The sequence below is a fragment of the Schistocerca serialis genome, chromosome 2 (assembly GCF_023864345.2).
Source record: "Schistocerca serialis cubense isolate TAMUIC-IGC-003099 chromosome 2, iqSchSeri2.2, whole genome shotgun sequence".
NCBI lineage: Eukaryota > Metazoa > Arthropoda > Insecta > Orthoptera > Acrididae > Schistocerca > Schistocerca serialis.
Window position 1 is genome coordinate 94,461,457 of NC_064639.1, and position 17,527 is coordinate 94,478,983.

The window sequence follows — 17,527 nt, forward strand, 5'->3', positions numbered from 1 at the left end:
AATCTTGCCAAACACGTCGGATGCGATGGACTCTCCCGTAGCTGTGTTCCACTCGCGTAGCTGTGGCAGGGGTCTGACGAGCACTTTGTCATTAAGGGGGTTGTTGTTGTGGTCTTCAGTCCTGAGACTGGTTTGATGCAGCTCTCCATGCTACTCGATCCTGTGCAAGCTTCTTCATCTCCCAGTACTTACTGCAACCTATATCCTTCTGAATCTGCTTGGTGTAATCATCTCTTGGTCTCCCTCTACGTTGATGAAAAATACACACTATTTCAAAAATGCACGAAATCCCCAATTTTGGAGATTTGGGAACGAAATTTTCTACCACGCTTTACGTGAAAGTAACACATTTACATATAAATTCCTTTGTTTATATATATTCATTTTTTAAAAAATGAAATCTGAAGTTTTATTTACTAAAAATAATGTATTTTCCTTTTTCTCAGAAAGTATTCAAGAGATTTCTAAAAAAATTTGTCTGTTTCATCTCTTTAGATGTTGTAAGCTTCTCTCTTGAGGTTCTGGAACAGGTCAAATAGGAGAATTTTTATATATTTTTTTTTAAATTATAATTCCACTAATACAATTTTAAATTCATGCAAAATTCCAAGCACTTTGCTCCATATCTCAGCTTTCAATCAGAATTTCAAAATTTGCTCTTGAGACAACGTTTAATACGTTTACAGATATATGTGTACAAAATTCCATGATTCTAGCATTCATAGAATCCGAAGAAAAAGTACATCAAAAAACAGACTTTTCAGGAAACGCAATTTAAAGTTCAACCTAACATTTTTCCCTTCTTCAGAAGGCACCACATTTGTACTCTGGGTCGTCTTTCCCTTCAAGTATTCTCTTCTGGTTTCTGGTTGTCTGCCTTCTTCCCTTTACCAGGTCTTCAACCGACTTTTCAGCTGCAGAGACGCACTGTGAATCTATTTTGCTCAGGATGTCTTGAGTAAAATTTCCTATCTTGAAGCCCATGCTTTCTAATACCTTCATCCTCCCGACGTTCCCATCATTAAATACAATAAATGCATCATAAGTTGCTATTCTGACAACTGTAGCACATGCAAATGTGTTTTTAGGTCATCGTTTCCTTATGAGTGAATTTAGAGACTCATTTGGATTTTGGGTTTTGCCATGAACACACCTTTTGAGAAGTTCAGGATCGCCCATAAACCTGTAAGTCGGCTTAACAAGATCCAGGATACAATTTGGAAGCCACTCCTTGTGAATGTAGGGGTTGTTATCCCTATGACCGTGGCGTATCAGGAAGGCTGCGTCACACTTTTAATTAATTTTCAGGCACTTCAGATGCGATTTCAGCATTGAAATTTTGGAAGCTTATTGTCCATGTGTGGTACTAACAAATGAAAAATAAATCTAAAGTTGAAATTTTTTTTGAATTTCATCAACTTCCCCCGTAAAGGAAATCACAACAATTTAAGTCTTCTACCTGTGTTGGGTATCGCCACTTCACCTCGTCATCAGCATCCACACGGTCATCCTCCGGGTAGACGTTTGTTTATGTGTTTCCGAACAGCCAACTGAGGTGCTGCACCACCCTGTTGAGAGAATTGACGCTGAAGCCACGAGGAAAACATGTTGAGGTAGCAAACGCCTGCGTGGTTTCTCTCCATGAAAAAGACAGGGATGTAAAACTTCTCTCTCTGTGGGATACATTGACTTTTCGAGAATGTCTTCCATGTTCAGCGACGAAATGCGGGTTTTCTGTTCTCCAGAAACGAACATTGGGCCGACTAAATTTACAGCTGCTGTAAGATGTTGCTTCGACACTAAAAGGGGGTACAAAAAAAAAAAAAAAAGAAAAATAGAAAGGAATTACTTTTTAAAAGCAATGTTTTTCCAATTATTTACAAAACAACCTTATCGCCTTCAAAATACTTTCCAGCGTAACTAATAAATCTGTACCATCGGTGGTTCCATCGTTCAAAAGATATTTCGTAGTGATCTTTAGAAATGGCTGACAGTTCCTCCATCGATTTTAGACTTCTTTAATGTTGTCAAATAGGTGTCTTTTCATGCCCCTTTTCTTGCGTGGAAATAAGAAAAAGTCGCACGGAGCCAGGTCAGGCGACTAAGGTGCATGGGGCAGCGGAACCATGGCTTTTTAACTAGAACCACGTCTTTTTTAGTTAAAAGTGTCTAACAGAATGGCTATGTGACTGTTGTGGTGTAAGAACCAGTCATATGTTGCTACAAACCGGGTCTTTTTGGAAGAACAGTGTTGCGCAATCTTCTTAAGACTTCCAAATGAAAGGTTTGATTAACAGTCTGATCTGGGGGAACAGACAGTGAATAAACTATGCCCTTGGGATCAAAAAAGCAAATCAGCATTGTTTTGATGTTTGATTTGACCTGAAGAGTTTTTTTTGATGTGGTAACGATGATGTTTTCCATTGACTTGACTGTTGCTTTGCTTCTGGTTCGTAACCATAGCAACAACGACTCATCACCATTACCGGTAATGAAGTTTGACAGAAATTTGGAACGGTTTCCAGCTGTTGTTTAAAAGTACGACATGTTTCAATTCGACGTTCCTTTCGATTCTGTCAGAACCAGAGGAACAAACTTGGCAGCAACCCTTTTCATTCCCAAATCTCCCGTTAAAATTCGCTGAAGGGGGCTCCAGCATAACCCACTAATCTCTGATAGTTGATCAATTGTCTGTCGAAGGTTGTGAGCACAAGCTCTCAAATTTTTTCGATATTTTCGTCGATTGAGGCAGTGGACTGACGTCCAGAACGAGGTTTGTCAACAATCTATATATCGCCGTTTTTAAAACGACTAAACCACTCGTACACTTGAATTTTTCGCATAGCGTCATCTTGGTGAGCTGTTTTCAGCATTAAAAAATTTTCAGAAGCGTTTATACCGAGTAGAAAACAAAATTTCACAGCTAGATGTTGTTCACTTAAACCTGCCGTAGTAAAAAATCAATCATGAACAAAAGAGTGCTAGCACAAACAATCACTGCAGATGAGCAGAACAAGCCAAGTCCACCACAACACAGGCGGGAGTGTACCAGCAAAGAGTTGCGCTCTACACTGCTAGCGGCAGAAATGCGTACTACACAGGCTCCGCCCACAGCAATGTTACTCCGGTTTTTGCGTAGCCCCTTGTAAAAATTAACTGTCTGACATTGCGTTGTCACTGTCCATTCTTGCCAACATCTTGTCAAAGAACTCAGTTCATGCTGCATGATCTGGTCATGAGTGCCTGGACCAAGTACAATCGTCTCATATTCAAACGTTTACGGGAAAGACCCCTATGTGCTCGACGTGCTGTCTTCTGTGGGTCTCGTTGACAAGCGGCTCGAACGTGATCAGCAGTCAGCTCCGAAACAGAACACCGACCACTACTTTTGCCTTTCAGATACCTTGCCTTCTCTTCAAATTGTTTGTAACAGCCGTAAATAGAAATACCATACTGAGTGCCTGTGTTCTTGAGAAGAACGATGCAGTCACACTTATCCGCCGATACCAGGCACCGGCTTTAAATTAAAATGTCCTCCGTTCTACGGGAATTTATTTATTTATTTATTTATTTATTTATTTTATCCATCTTTCAGCACCTACATGCAATCGATGTCGTCAGAAGAGTTACAGCTATTTGTACATTATGTTTTACATACCAAAATATTACATAGTAAAAATATGGCAATGTTGTAAACTATTAGCTTACAACAGCCTCTACACCTAGATCCATACATAACAGTAAGCCATAATTTATCAGCATTAACATGCAATCAATGTTGTCAGAAGTATTATAGCTATTTGTACATTATGTTTCATATAGCAAAAATATTACATGGAAAAAAAAAAGATAGTGTTGTACCCTATTAGCTTATAGCTAGCTGCCTCTACATCCATAACTATACATAATAGTAAGCCTTAGTTTATCAATAAATTAGATCATCTTTACAACTATTCTGAAATTCTTCTACACTGTAGAAAGTATTTTTTTCATAATGTGTGTATGAGTACAGGTCGTGACGCAGGAATGACGACATATGGATTTTGGGTCTGGCCGTTGAACCGTGATTTATTTTCAAATAATATACTTAAGAATTTGTTTTATTTACTAGCGATTCATCAAGAACACTAACACATTTAATCACACTATGTTTACATGGAAGTACTTGCCAGGGAGTAACTGATGAAATCATAAGCAAATTCCTTTTAACAAATGGGAATTTTATTCACTTTAATAGTGCCTAAAGCACTTTTTTAAAAGAAGCAGATTTAAAACTATGATCAGAAAGCACCTTCTAAATATCAAGTTACAATTTATTCAGAGGTAGAAAGAAACAAGTTTTGACTGTATGTGCTTTTGGGCAGAGAACCTTGCCGCTCTTTTTGACACGGCCGTAGTTACGACTGCTCACAACAGCCTATGAAAGACTACACTGGTGCAAATCTGCAACACACCAGATTACTTTACGCTAAAAGTTTTAACAATTTACACAAGCACAAAAGCTATGCACCCCCCGTAGGAGAGATGGAAATGGTACAAAACACTAAAAATTAAAATATTAACTTTACCACCGAAGGTGCAACTTGATTTTAACTTCTAAGAAAAGTCTTACGGTGAAAGGGTGGCAACTTTTTATACTAAAATAATCAGTTAAATAAAAGCCTATAAAATGCAATCTTATATAAAATTCTACAAGGTTGGGCAAACAAGTTAAGATGCTCTACAGATGCCTCTCAAGATGATAGGCAAGACCAAAACATATTTCAGGTTTTAGGCCGTTACACTCCAAGCAATAAATCCGATAACACACCAAATCCGACAAGCATGAAAGAGGCAGCTACTAACGTACGGTAGATTGATAGGGAGATTACCGGACAACCCGAACCGCAGGTTGCTCTAACCCGCCCCTACTCCACAAGGGAAAAACGGACCACCCAATTCATAAACAACCAACGGAGAGGAATGGTGGGACGACCCCAAAACAAAACGGCTGGTGACCTCACCAAGAGAAGTAGAATTTAACAAGAGTAAATGAAACAACTTATCACCAAGCACTTAACTTCTAATAAACTGCGATTTCTCCAGAAGGCCAGCATCCCCAAATCGCTCTCCCGAACTGTCCGCTGCCAACCGCTTCAACGGAAGTCGCGCCGATCTCCCGTCTCACGGCGTCGCAGCTCGCACCAGCCAGACCGATATCGTGGGTTCACTCCTGTTGCTCTCTTGTGCACCGCGAAGCCACTACCCCTCGCTATACGGCGCGGCCCACTGGACTCACGTGGCGACCTCACATGCACCGACGCCTAAGACGGAGTCATCTTGTGTCCCAGTGTGCGACCGACCAACCGACCGATCCAACCGCCAATTACCATTGCCTGATCAAACCCAGTGTCAACAAATGGCTCATCACTGTTTCTGTACAAGCTGCCTCTCTATTCCTTTCGATGAAGTACACGCAATTTTGTAGTCGTTTAGTAAGATTCCTCACTTACGTCTGAAAATAGACGTCACCAGGAAGCAGCGGAATACATTTACGAAGGATTACCTTAATACAGCACACTGGCAGAATAACATGGGAATGAAACAAAAGGACCGGTATCCCGATTCGCCGCAAGGACCGTTTGCTTATGAAACAAACCCTACGCTCACTGAGCTGCGGACTCCTTGAATACTAGCTACCATACAAAGTTTATAAGCGGTCCTAAAATGTTCAAACTCGATTTTCTCGAAAAAAAAATGAGCTTTGTTGTTTCGTGTTTACATACGTTGAGGTCCTAGTCGTACCCTACATACTCCGTCAATGAGAATCGAAACGATGAATGGAAGTTCGTATGGTCCCGTTGTGGGGTACGGAAACGGAGTAATAATCTGAATAAAATTCAGAAACTGGAAGCAAATAAATAGTGCTGCACCAGCTAGAAATACAATTGGCTCGTTCATACGGCTTTGTTATCAGCGGCCGCCGTTGACACACCAAATCTGTCGAGTTCTCTTAGAAATAATCTGGAGAACTTTGTCCGAAATCTTTAATTTTAGATCTGTTGCTGTTTGAACACAATACTATCGCAAAATACAGTACTTCGCTTTTGAGAATGCGACACATATCTTGGTCAGATGTCTCTCGCAGTTAAAATACGTCGTTTTGGAGTTTCGGTGGATTTGGAACAAATGCATTAAAATCTTATGACAGCAAGTGTCCCGGCTTGCTAATTGAAGCGTAGAGCATGTACGAAACATCCATATCGACAGCTTTCAAAGACTGTCCAACTTTGTTTTCTGTACCACAGCTTTGTGTTCCAGGTTTTTAATTTAAACAAAAAGTACATACAAGATATAGATTCCGACAACTTTGAAAAGTCGTTAAACGTCTTTGTTTTTATTTTGAGCTCAAGTCCGTCCCATGCAGGCATTCAGTATTATTTCTTTCACACTCAAACATGTGCAGTCTCTGCTACGTTATAGTATGAGATTCACTACATTTTCTTTGGCTGCTAATCGATTCTTTTCCTCTTTTCTTCATTTGCAGATTATTCAAGGTTTCTCACTGTGGTGTGCGTACTGTAAGACCTTCGGTACACACACCATCAGATTATTTGACTTGACGCTCTAGCGAAGTAAGCGAGTGTCAGCAATATGTCTCGTGGTCTTATCGTGGCGTGTTTATCTTCTGCTGTTAGGTCAGACGATAGAAATGCCACTTGCACGCTTAGAGTAGCACATTGACGGTGACCAACTTTAAACAGAACTTGATTAATTTTCACACACATTTATTAAAATAATAACATCATAAACCTTACTTAACTTGATTCTGGATGCTATTTACAATTGTCAATCTGAAGTTCCTTTGGTCTTGGTACGTTAATCTTATTCTCACATATCTCTGATATTTGACAAAGTGTCTATACATTTATCTTCATGTCTATGTACAGGAATACGATAATTTTATTAGGCGCAGACTGAAACTTGACTGCAGACTGATGCAGACTAATGCAGACTGACTAATTGGAGGTCTGTACACTCGTTATAATACCTCGAGCGTTCAGGTATCACTGCGCGAGTGTGATCCGCGAGGAGAAAAGGTTCTACGTTAGCAGCAATCTCATTGGCTGCGAGACATACACTCCTGGAAATTGAAATAAGAACACCGTGAATTCATTGTCCCAGGAAGGGGAAACTTTATTGACACATTCCTGGGGTCAGCTACATCACATGATCACACTGACAGAACCACAGGCACATAGACACAGGCAACAGAGCATGCACAATGTCGGCACTAGTACAGTGTATATCCACCTTTCGCAGCAATGCAGGCTGCTATTCTCCCATGGAGACGATCGTAGAGATGCTGGATGTAGTCCTGTGGAACGGCTTGCCATGCCATTTCCACCTGGCGCCTCAGTTGGACCAGCGTTCGTGCTGGGCGTGCAGACCGCGTGAGACGACGCTTCATCCAGTCCCAAACATGCTCAATGGGGGACAGATCCGGAGATCTTGCTGGCCAGGGTAGTTGACTTACACCTTCTAGAGCACGTTGGGTGGCACGGGATACATGCGGACGTGCATTGTCCTGTTGGAACAGCAAGTTCCCTTGCCGGTCTAGGAATGGTAGAACGATGGGTTCGATGACGGTTTGGATGTACCGTGCACTATTCAGTGTCCCCTCGACGATCACCAGTGGTGTACGGCCAGTGTAGGAGATCGCTCCCCACACCATGATGCCGGGTGTTGGCCCTGTGTGCCTCGGTCGTATGCAGTCCTGATTGTGGCGCTCACCTGCACGGCGCCAAACACGCATACGACCATCATTGGCACCAAGGCAGAAGCGACTCTCATCGCTGAAGACGACACGTCTCCATTCGTCCCTCCATTCACGCCTGTCGCGACACCACTGGAGCCGGGCTGCACGATGTTGGGGCGTGAGCGGAAGACGACCTAACGGTGTGCGGGACCGTAGCCCAGCTTCATGGAGACGGTTGCGAATGGTCCTCGCCGATACCCCAGGAGCAACAGTGTCCCTAATTTGCTGGGAAGTGGCGGTGCGGTCCCCTACGGCACTGCGTAGGATCCTACGGTCTTGGCGTGCATCCGTGCGTCGCTGCGGCCCGGTCCCAAGTCGACGGGCACGTGCACCTTCCGCCGACCACTGGCGACAACATCGATGTACTGTGGAGACCTCACGCCCCACGTGTTGAGCAATTCGGCGGTACGTCCACCCGGCCTCCCGCATGCCCACTATACGCTCTCGCTCAAAGTCCGTCAACTGCACATACGGTTCACGTCCACGCTGTCGTGGCATGCTACCAGTGTTAAAGACTGCGATGGAGCTCCGTATGCCACGGCAAACTGGCTGACACTGACGGCGGCGGTGCACAAATGCTGCGCAGCTAGCGCCATTCGACGGCCAACACCGCGATTCCTGGTGTGTCCGCTGTGCCGTGCGTGTGATCATTGCTTGTACAGCCCTCTCGCAGTGTCCGGAGCAAGTATGGTGGGTCTGACACACCGGTGTCAATGTGTTCTTTTTTCCATTTCCAGGAGTGTATTAACACGCGGATCGGCAGAAGCAGAATTTGGTCCGTCTCTAAGACAGCGCCATCTCGTAGTGAGGAGACAGACGAGTGCTGCGCCTGCGCTGTTGTACTTAGCGGGGCGCGCTCTAGTGGGAAAATTGTGTGCGCGCTGACTACGAGGAACTATGTACACAACACTCACCATAATACTTTTTCGGCACATTACAATGTTAGGTACAAAACAAAGCTGTAATTTACAAATTTCCATTGCGATGTGCTGTTTTTCCTGTTTTATCTCTGCCAAGAGACGTACGCAAATTTGGAAAGATGTGCAGAATCTGCTACATACGGAAAATAGATAAGTTCATCCTATTCCTGGTCCAAAAATCCTTCGCACGTTGGTGTCTTTAATCTGATATAGTTCTTCTACCGTAGATTATTCCATTTTCACATAGCGTGAGTCTTCCAAAGCTGTGGCAAGTGCAGTCCGCGTGAACGACTGTCAAAAACTTCAGAAACGTGTTCAGTTGTTTCCCAGTCTTTAAGATTTTGGAATCGTGATTAAATTCCATTTTTACTTTCTGTCTGTCCCAATAAGCAACTACCTCTTTCCCCATATTTACCACCTATATGAGTTCAATATTGTCTGTGGAAAACGAGAAATGTCTCCCGTTATTACTTCATACTAGATATATTAGTTGATCATCAACTTCAAAGCTCCTTACTTCGTTGGCTTGTAACTAATTATTCCCGGAATGTATCTCTGTTACTGCAGAGGGTAGCAAGAGACCCAAATCGCAGGGCAATGGACAGTTTTCGCGACAAAGCTAGGCCACAGAGCTGACAGCATCCACTGCTGCCATTCCTTAGTAAACAGGTTGGACGATAGCTAATACAGTAGACTGCACTTACTGGTCGCAGAGCGCAGCGCTCGCAGGCACAACCCGGTTCTCTCCCTCCCTGCCTCCCCGCCCTCATCAGCTGCACCCCCATCCCCACCCCCTCTCCCTTTTTCTGCGCGCCGCTCGCTGGCGGCCCGCCAGACAGTCATCGCAGCTGTTTCCGGATCTGTGCCGCCTGATTAAACACCAAACTCGTTTACGTCCTCCCTCCTCCAGGGACCGGCGACTGCTTTCAACAGGTAATGGCGAGTTTCTCTGCACGCCGAAAAAACAAAAACGCTTATCTTCTAGAAAATGACATGGTGGCTTCGGGACGCAGGGACGTAAACTAGATTCCTTAAAACACACTCATAAGAATACGGTTCAGGCCTACAAAATTTATTCCGTCACTCACACACTTCGTTTCGTTTAATCCTACAATCAAAGGAAGTCTTAGCGGATGTGGAATGTAATTAACAAACATACATACAGAGAAATGTTATTTAAAAACAAACAGTCTTAAACTAGATTCATTTAGAACTCTTTGGCCATTGTTTGTTACTGTAGCGGCTGGTGCGACATTTGGGGGAGAGGAGGGAGGCAGTGTATGGCTAGAAATCGAAATCAGTGATGTTTTCTTCCTTGTGGTTGACTATGTATGATATCACAGCGATTTCATCATCATGCTGCTTCACTTGCATCACTGGTGTAATGTCGGAGCTGATGAGTAACATTACACTAATGCACATTGTATTTTGTCGCTGATTGCCATCTAATTCGCTGTACAAATTGCTTCGACATACATGTAAACATTATGCTTACAACACTGTTCAGCAGTCTTAAGCCAGTTCTAATTCAATAGATTCAGAATATGTCAATGCAAATAATAGACTACAAATCTGTCAGTACCAAGAATATCGATACAAAACCTCGATAGTCGATACAGATACACATGCTACAGTCCGCCGTCTTGTGTTGTGTGCATAATGTTTACATGTATGTCGAAGCAATTTTTGCAGTGAATTACGTTGGCAATCAGTGACAAAATAAAATGTGCAATAGTGTAACGTTAATCAACAGCTCCGCTATTACACCAGTGATGCAAGTGAAGCAGCAAGATGATGAAATAACTATGATATCATATATAGTCCACAACAAGGAAGAAAAACAGCAGAAGACACCACTGATTTCGATTTCTAGTCATCCACTGCCCCCCTCCCCCCCCCCCCCCCCAAATGCCACATCAGCCACAACAGTAACAAACAATGGACAAAAATTTCTAAATTAATCTAGTTTAAGACTGTTTGTTTTTAAGTAACATTTCTCTGTATGCATGTATGTGTGTATAAACGCCTGAAGATGGACAGAAGATTTTCAAAACGCGTTGTATTATGTTAGATTAAACACAAAATAAAAAAAAGTGACCGGTAGCAGAAATTAGAAATAAATAGTTAGCCAAAACCCTATTGGTCAGAATGTATTGTGAAGTCCGGTTACAGCAAACTACGTTGACATAATCGAATCCGTAAAGCATAGATCAACATATTCATGCACACTGGTATCAGATGTAAAGGGGTGTAACAGAGTTTAACACAATAATGGACTATACCATGGATTATAACATACCTTCTGCAGAACATTTCACTGACTCTTGACAAAATGCATCTTACATCGTTTCATATCGCACAATGATATTTCATAAAGGTTAGAACAACACTGTATCAGCAAGTCAGTCATAAAATAACTATTAATATAAAACAAAGTACATATTACACTGTTTATGCAATCTAATATCCGTACATCAGCAGAATTAAAACTGGTTTTCATCATCTGATGCAACTTGGGGGTTTAGAGGTCTTTAAAATTTGGCATGCTCTTTTCATTCCTTCTGCAACATTCATGCCTTAGTCCCTTTTCGTTCCGAGCACCTAGTTCTTCATTTTCCATTTTTATATTTCCCTGCTGGTTTGTATACGTATTGCGTACTAGCTGTCTTTCTTCCATAATTAACTCCTATTTTCTTAGGATATGAAACAACCTTTACCACTTTACTTTGTCGTATCCTTGATCTAGATCGGGAAATTTAATGAAAGTATCTTGATTATTTTCAGACTTGTCTTTCATTTTCAAGCCCAACTTCAGAAATGACTCTGTGGTTCCCTTACTTTCCCTAATGCCAAACTAATCTTCACCTAATAGATCAGCGGCATTCTGCGGCATTGTTCTGTTAGTTACTGTAGTGAGTATATTGGACGCATGAGCTGTTAAGCTGTTTGTGCGAAAGATCTCCATCCGCTCTTGCTTCGTTCGGAATTGTGTGGATCCCTTTATACGATAGTCTGATGATATGTCTTCACTTCAATTCATTCTGTACACCAATTTGAATAACCTTTTGGTGCCCATTTCTCCCAATGATTTTAGAAGTTCCGAAGGAATGGCCTTCATCCCTTCTGCTTTATGTGGTCTGAAGTCCTCAGGAACTCCGTTAAACTCCGGCTGTAATTCCGGACGCTCTCCGGATTCGGTATCGACTTCCGGCTGCCGGCGGCTAATCACCTCGCCCAGCGGCCGTAGATTACCGCCGAACTGCCGGGCCGCCCTGGCCGTGTCCAGCCGCGGACACGGACTCGTCTGACAAACACGGGCTTTGCCGCAGTCGGAGAGGACGCGAAACTGGTCACATTTTTCATTAATGAAGGGCTTAAAATGATGCGGTGTTTTTTTTTCCACCGATGAAATGTTAAAGCCTGTGTCCCCGTTCGGAGCGGCAATTAAAATTTCTCAGGCATGCTTTTCGGCGTATGTACACTTCCGCTACTGCGGATGCACTAATGAATGATTTCGAGTTTGGAACGGGCTGTGCGAGATGAGTGCGCAGCGCCGCCGCAGACCGCAGTGAATAGCTACGGGCCGGCGTCGCCAGCAGTGCAGGCTCAGCCGCGATTCACCGCTTCACACACACGTCTGGCTTCGCAGGTAGTTTTAAAACAAACATCCAGATTTAGGCTACGTATGATTGCGATAAAATAATCCAGAAGGCGTAATCATCACTCAACTGGAACTTCCAATATCTTTGGTGGAAGTAGCAGTCAAACGATTATTCAGGTTGGGTTCTAGAACGTGCCAGTCAAGAAATATCCCATGACATATTCGGAAGAGTGTCATCCACATAATCGAGAAGGTAGCAAGTGTAGATGAGTACGTAAGCGATCGCTCAATTTTCTTAATAGTTCATTCAACGAGGTTGTCCACAGCAATAATATTCAGGATATGGAAAAGAAAACTGCAATCCTGTTAGACGACTATCACTTTGGCTTTAGGAAAGATAAAGATACCAGAGAGAAAGTTCTAAAGTTACGCTTGATAATGGATGCAAGACCTAGGAAAATAGACATTATCGACCAAAAAACTTGAGAGGCACCCACATGCCTTGCTCATACTGTGGCATCAAGCAGTCAGGCCTGCAAGATGAGTGGTCTGCCAAGCGAGTGGATTCTTTCTTATTTATCAAGTAACATGAGCTCTAGTACCCATAATTAAGTTACAAATTATTCTCCTGTTTGAATATTACGCAGCGGATATGGATAACGCCCATCTGACTATTAGTAATTTACACAACTCTGACTGTTCACTACGCACTGGCAATACCACATTTTCTTTCTTACCCAACGGCTTTGATCAACACGTGGCCATCGCACTGAATATGAATGGCGCACGCATTATAAATTCTGGATATCATGACAACATACAATTCGAAGGAAAAGGCCACTAATATTTTTCTTCTTACTATCTTTTTTATTCCGATAAATTCTATAACCTAAACACACCATTACATTTTCTACAACAATTGCACATGAGAAACTCTGCCCAGTGGGCATGGCCTTAGGTTGGTGATTCTCTATCTTATGGTCTCTTAATTATCTAACACTACAGTGCACTTTCTGGATAGGATGGTGGATCTTTTGCTATATCTCACACTTCGAATCTCACACCCATCATCACGAAAATTTCCTCCAGACCAAGCGGTACAAAAGGAACGTGCATAACCCACAACCTCTCAACCTATCTTGCTACTCTCCCATGCAAACCACACATACTTCAATTACATGAAATACACCACACTGGCAACATGGAATACAACACAAGGAATAGTCACAACGTTATAATTACACCATTTTCAGCTTTCCCACTTCAATTAGAATTCATCCCAGTTTCACACGACACTGCCCCACTTCGTAGCTTTTCTTTCCTACTACGAACTCTGGAGGATATATGCACGTCTTCCTGTGCAATGCAAGTCGAGTGGCGTTGCTGGATAGACGGCTGACTCTCCTTGCTTCACTCTCATAGTATTATAGTTTGATTCAAGCGTCACACGGAAACATAACACGCAAAGTAATATTAAGAACATATTCGTCACACACGTGAGTCCTCAACTGATACCATGGACGAGTACTTCTCTTTTTCCTTTGTCTCACACACAGATTGAGACTCACACACTACTCACCACGTGGAAGTACTCGTCTCTAATTTCAAGTCCTGCACACGCCATTTCTTAAATATTTCCAATTTATAGTACACACGCCAGTAATTCAGCTTAACTTTAGCACTCGGAAGTATTTCAACTTATTGCTACACATGGTTTCATTGTGACCGTCGGTCACTTCCGAAGATTTCTACGATCCCCTTAATATTACCTGACTGACATTTAATTCTCCCCACAAAAGTTCCTGAAATAGAGAAATTATTATTCCAAACTACTCTTACTTCACATGCATACCATGTCTCCACTCTTTTGTCTTTACGGAGCACACCTAAGATAGGTCTTACCAACACAAGATCCAGCGGCAGAGTGCTGAAACATGGCCGTTCTTCAGGTCATCTCGCATCTCCGTCGAGGTGGGGGAAGACCATGCTACCCATTGGTCAGCCACATTTCAGGCGCTCAAAGCTCAGGTAAATTTCATCTCTTTGGTTCCACCAAAATTGACCAAAGGACCGTCTCAAAGATGATCATATATTGCACATTCACTATCTATGGTTAGCAGACGACCGTACATTCATTTATTTCGCAGATCTCACGAAATTGGATGTGGGGATTTATTTTGTGGGAGTGCACATGTGATCTATTAAATAAATAAATTGTCATACTTTCCTACACTGGTATCCAGCTTCAGTGTATTAAGTGAAATTGAGTTATTATTACAAAAAATATGTTGTTCTGACAAGAATAACGAAGAACGTTGTACCTATTTTCAATGTCGGGCGGTACTGTACCCTTTCAAACTGACTGAAAATGTGAAATGTTGCAAGATGTTCGAAATTATCAGTAAAATCTATGTAATATACAAAGAAAGGCGATCACCTCGGCTTTCGGAAAAGTAGGAGCAACACAGTTCTGATGTTTATCTCGATAATTGAAGGAAGACTTAAGAACAATCAAGACGTGTTCATAGAAATGATTGACTAAAAAGCTCATCGAAGAGGTGAAATGTTGCAAGATTTTCGAAACTATCAGAAAAATATGTGTAACATACAAGGAATTGCGGGTAAAATACAATGTGTACGAGAAGCGAGAGGGAGAAATATGACTGGCAGACGAACGAAGTGCTCGAGCCGCACGGGTACGCATGCGTGTAACTCGACTGCTTCTAGGACGGGGAGGTACGCTATGCCCCGATAGATTACGACCGGCGGTTCAAAGACGGGGGTCGGCCTGCCAGCCAACCTGTATGTGGTTTTTAGGTGCTTTCCCACATCCCACAAGGTGAATACCGGGTTTGTTCCCATGTTCCATCTCAGACACACTCTGCCCCAACATTTAGAACTCTTTTCACACTTGCATCAAAGTTTGCTCTGTACGCAGCAGGTTGGGTACATTGCTTCTATCCTCAGTTAATGAGAACAGGCAAGAAAAAGTGCTCGAATTAAAAAGGTTGTAACATGGGGAAATAGTCTTTTGCCAATACTGTCAATCTATACATCGAAGAGCAATGGTGGAAATAAAAGTTCAGGAGTGGCATGGAAATTCAGGGTGAAATGATTTCGATCATAAAATTTGTTGATGACATTAGTACCTGCAGTGAAGGTAAGGTCCCGGCGGAGGTTCGAGTCCTCCATCGGGCATGGGTGTGTGTGTTTGTCCTTACGATAATTTAGGTTATGCAGTGTGTAAGCTTAGGGACTGATGATCTTAGCAGTTAAGTCCCAAAGTCCCATAAGATTTCACACACATTTGAACACTTTTTTTTTTAAAGGAAGGAAGAATTACAGAAACTTTTGAATACAACGGTCAGTCTAATGAGAATACACTAAGGAACGAGAGTAAGGTAAAGAAAGACGAAAGTAATGATGAACAACAGAAAGAAGATGAGCCAGAATGCTACCATCAAAATAGAAGACTACGGATTAAATGGAGACAAGTAGTTCTGCTACCTTGGAAGAAAACTTATACAAGATAGATGAAACAAGAAGGACTTAAAAATGGAAGTATTACGGGCAAGGGGGGCATTCATGGCCAAAAGAAGTCTAGTACTATCAAATATCGTTCTTAATTTGAGAATTAAATTTCTTTCAAAGTACGACAGGAATTCAGATTTGAAGGAAGTGAATCGCCGGCTGTGGCGGAACAGAGAAAGAAGATAATTGGAGAGCGTGAGATGATCTCTTATAGAAGGATGTTGAAACTAGTTCGACTGACAAGATAAGAAACGATGCCTTTTGCAGAACTGGCTAGGAGAGGAACATGTGAAAAACATAGAAAAGAAGACTAGACAGCGTGAGAGGATATCAGGGTGAAGCTAACATGGTATTTGTAGGGCTTGCAGACGGTAAAAACTTTGGGGGAAGGCAGAGACTGGGACATAGGAGGTTGGGTGCAAGCGGTACCCTGAAATAAAGAGCTTGACACAGGAGAAGAATTCGTGTGTGAAGTCCTCAAATTTTACAGAATACAGACGAAAAAGATAGTGAAATGGTTTCGCTTATTTTTCTCGACTTGCATGTTAATGTCATTTACTCTACCTACAGAAATTTACGTCAGTACACATTACACTTCCATCAGGCCGCAAGACATTTACGTCGGTTCCCAATAAATTTACAACAGAGTCGGATACATTTTCAAAACTTGACCACTAAATGAAATTCATTTTTGTCCCTTTTTTGCCTTGTTGTACCACCATGCTATAACTATCAGTGCCGTTCCATCACAGCAGAGGCTGAGGTGGGCAAAAAGCTCAGACCGCACGTCTCATTAACTCTTCTGCAATAATGTAACAGTGTTACTACGGCGCGTGTGGAGACCAGGTAGTACGCATTACCAACAGAACCAAGCACAAGTGTGGTTGACGTGGTGCCGCAAGGGACTCGACATGGACGACGGAAGGCCCTCAACTTCCTGAAATCAATTCGTTCAACAGTGTCCACTCCTTTCGTTCTAGAAAACAGCTCATTGCGTAAACATATGAACAGTTATGCCACACTGTTGCGGAAAATAATTGTGTAGTGTGATCGTTTACGCTCGGACATACGTAAAGCAGATGGCACACGACGGTTCATTGGTAGAATACTAGGGAACTTCAATTAGTCAATGTAACATGCCTTCAGGTCACTCGTGCAACCCATTCTAGAATTCTGCTCGAGTGTGTAGCACCTGTACCAAATAGGACTAACAGGTTTGTTAAACATAACAGACAAGGTGCAGCACGGCGGGTTGGGCTCTCGCTGTCCTTTAAACAATCTGCCCACCTACCTGGATAGGCTTCAGGTTGTCTGCACCTTTACTCTGCGATGGTGGATGCTGGTTTAGCCGACAAAAGCAGCGTTGCCGAAAATCCGCCCAAGTACCTACGACGCAAATGCTACATAACTCAAGTCCAAGGGCAGTAGGTGAAAGTTAGTTAAATTGTCGAGTATTTGGGACCCTTTGATAAAAGACTTTAAAAAATGTCTTAAATTTCTTTAATCTGGATTTGTCTTAAAAAAAAAGGAAAATCGCTATCAAGTTCGTTCTTAATATCCCGACATTAATTATGCAATGTTACTAAGTGTTTGCGTGAAAAGTTCACACCCGAAAGCAGCCAAAAAATATTTAATCCGTCCCGATATTTTAAGCGTTCTCAACAGTCATTGACCGAC

General features: G+C 42.4%; 1 protein-coding gene across 1 annotated transcript in view; it reads left to right on the top strand.

Moving 5' to 3' along the window:
* LOC126455748 (hemicentin-2-like) overlaps positions 1 to 17,527 on the top strand; it is a 408,606-nt gene that overhangs the window by 348,604 nt on the left and 42,475 nt on the right. The window lies entirely within an intron of this gene.